We start from the raw sequence: 3,505 nt of genomic DNA, 5'->3' as shown, positions 1-3,505 counted from the left end.
GAGGGTGGGTTTCTGGGGGGAGAGGGGAGGGGGGGGGGGGGGGGCAAGAGGAGGAGGGGGGGGCTGCTCCTCTTCCTCCTCATTAATAATCACACTGAGGAGTTTGACTCACAGGTCAGAGGTCAGAGGTCAGTTAAAGATGAAACATGAGTTTGTGTCTGAAGTCACAACAACATGCTAATGTTAGCCACTTAGCAGTAACCATGGCGACCAGCTGAGGATCATGGGAACATCATCAGTTCTACAGGAACCTGGTCATAGTCCACAGAGGTTGCGTCCATCTTTATTTACAGTCGGNCCCCCCCCCCCCCCCCCCGATCCTCTGACAGCTACAGAGGCGGGAGGAAAACCTCCCACCTCCCATCACCATCAGCAGCAGTCTTTTGTTTGCCAATTGCTCCTAATTGTTGGTGTTTACAAGTCGCTCTGTTTCAAACTGGGGGGGGGCTGGTTCAGGGGGGGCTGGTTCAGGGGGGCTGGTTCAGGGGGGGGCTGGTTTCAGGGGGGGCTGGTTCGGGGGGGGGCTGGTTCGGGGGGGCTGGTTCGGGGGGGGGCTGGTTCGGGGGGCTGGTTCGGGGGGGCTGGTTCAGGGGGGGTGCTGGTTCGGGGGGGGTGGGGGGGGCTGGTTCAGGGGGGGGCTGGTTCAGGGGGGGGGCTGGTTTGGGGAGGGGGTCACTGAGGGCGGTCAGAGGAAGAGGAGACGCATCATTCAGAGGAACAAAGAGAAGAGACGAATGAACCTTTAAAGTCGACGCTTTAATTCTTCAATCAATTTCTTCAGTTTCACATAAAAACAAACGATAAGATCAAGAAATAAAAAAACTTCCTTTAGAATAAAAAGACAAAGAGTTTAATCAGATAAATGACTCTGATCATCCCGTCGCTCTGATAAGTCTTATCTGTCGCGGCTCTGATTAAAGTTATTAGCAACATTAACGAGGAAGAGAGATTAAACCTGCGGAAAACAAAGGACGAGGTCGATCCTCAGAGGAATTAAAGAGGCGGGAAACAAACAGGTGCAACGACAACAACACGAGAAGCTTCCACGTTACCTGGATTCACAGTTAGCTCAGCTGACAAGAACATTACAGTTCAGACATGTCACTCCAAAATAATTAAACCCTTCAAAATAAGATGAAATAATCTCTAAAATGATTAAACCCTTCAAAATAAGATGAAATAATCTCTAAAATGATTAAACCTTTCAAAATAAGATGAAACTCTGAACTGAGTTGAAATAAAACAGAGAGACGTGGAGAAAAGAGTCTGAATATGAAGAGAGAGAGAGAGAGAGAGTAAAGCTCTCTCGACCCATCAACCTGTGATCTTACTTCACCTGTTCCTCCAGGTGTGAGGCTCAGGTGAGATCACAGCTGGGGGGCGTGGCTCAGCCATCATTTCACTGACTGTACGACTCGCAGCTTTTCAGTTTTTCGAGGGGGGGGGGGGGGGGGGGGGTACTCAGGATAACACATCTGAAACATGATGATATCATCACACCACTGCCCTCTACTTTATATATATTTATATATTATATATATTTCATTGTTGCTGCTGTTTTATTGTCTTGTCTGAATGTGTTTTTGGATTTGTAAAGTTTCTTGGGTGTTTTGAAAGGCAGTTATAAATAAAATGTATTATTATTATAATTATAATAATAATTACAATTATTATTATAATTATTATTATTATCATCATCATCACTGGACACTATGTCTTTCATGTAGACAGAAGTCAATACTGTGAATATCACAGAAATGAAAGAACATGAACCATCAGATAACAGAATATAGTAAAGTATTATTATACAGTGAAACCAGTAATAAATGTAAATCAAAATGAATGTGTTACACTTCTGCTTCCAGAGGAACAATAATAATAATAATACTGATAATACAGTTTTATTATATTATCATTTATTATGTAGTCTGTCATTGAATCAGCTGACCTGGCAATCACCTTCAGCAGGGACCATGTATCCTCCATGGGGGCGGGACTTCCTGTTCAATAACCTGTCAGTCACAGTGAGGTCATGACTGAGTGAGTGACACAGACACGAATTAAAGTCACTGACGCTCGACTAATCTTTATGAGTTCAACACTCCTGACTCTTAATCCTCTGATCAGCCACTTCTCTTTATTCCATCATGGAGGATTTATATTATATCACTTACTGAATGTAATACTGTGTGTGTGTGTGTGTGTGTGTGTGGTTGAAAATGAATCTTGAAGTTATTACAGAGCTGATTCATGACGTTTAATGATGAAGTATTGGGGGGGTGAATTAACTGAGGACATGAATTATCTTTAGATCTTTTCTCTCAATTGTTATTTACACAGTTCAGATTCATGATTTTATTTTTATAGATTGTGAAGAAAAACATTTTAGTTTAGTTTTTATTTGTTTATTATTATATAATTATATGTAATTATATACATATATTTGTTTATTATTATATCAAATATATATATTTGTTTACTATTATATCAAATATATATATATATTATATAATATTATATATATAATTATATATATATATATTTGTTTTATTGTTTTTAAGGATTAATAAACACTTCATAATGAGGTTATTAATTCAGTTGTCGACACTTTGTAAATCATAAAAACACAATTATAAACATGTTCACTATTTGGCAAGATCAAGTTAACGCTCCCTACTCATTAATCTGACTAATGAGTTATTACCATTTATAAGTGGTAACTCATTAATGACTTCACTCTAACGCTCCTTATAACAGTTGGTAGTAATTCATTAGTCAGCATTAACTGTTGTAACTTGTTTATACATGTTTATTTATGATTTACAACGTGTCAACAAGCTAATTAATAACCTGATTATAAAGCATTTATTAACCCTTAATGAGGAGTCTGATCGTAAGGTGCAACCTTTTAATGTATTTGATCAGATGTATTATTACATCACTCATTAGTCTCACCTGTGCTGTGCACCTGTCACCTGTGAATCGTTCTGTCTGCCGAGCTGAACAAATAAAGTTTGATTGAATTTTCAAACTCTTTCAGATGAAGAAGTGAAACTCTGAGCGTCTGCTGGTGTAAGTAATGAAAATCTCTCATTAACATATTAATTGAGATTCTCCAACGCTCATGTTTCTCCAGTGGATGAATTGAAATCATTCTTTGAGTCGGGGGGAGATTTAATGAGGGGGGAGTCCGATAACGACGTCTCTGTGTGTCACTTAGTCTGTGCCGTTAGGAGAAAAGCTCGTCTCTCACCCCGCGACCTCGGCCTTCTGTAATCTGCTCCTCATTCACCGCCGCCGCCGCCTGATTGTTTGAGAAATGAAAAAGCCATTTTGCAGCGGGCGGCGCTCTGAAAGGAGCCGCCTGTTCTGCGGCATGGCCCTCGTTGTCAGAGCTCACAGGGGTCACCGGAGGTCAAGGGAATTATGATTACGCCACGGGCTCCCCACTCGTCCGCCGCTCGGCTCTATATTCCCCCGAGTGACCCGGCGGTAAAGAGGCAGC

This window comes from Seriola dumerili, unplaced genomic scaffold (assembly GCF_002260705.1).
Source record: "Seriola dumerili isolate Sdu_G_001 unplaced genomic scaffold, Sdu_1.0 BDQW01000417.1, whole genome shotgun sequence".
Classification (NCBI taxonomy): Eukaryota; Metazoa; Chordata; class Actinopteri; order Carangiformes; family Carangidae; genus Seriola; species Seriola dumerili.
This window is presented reverse-complemented; position numbering follows the sequence as displayed.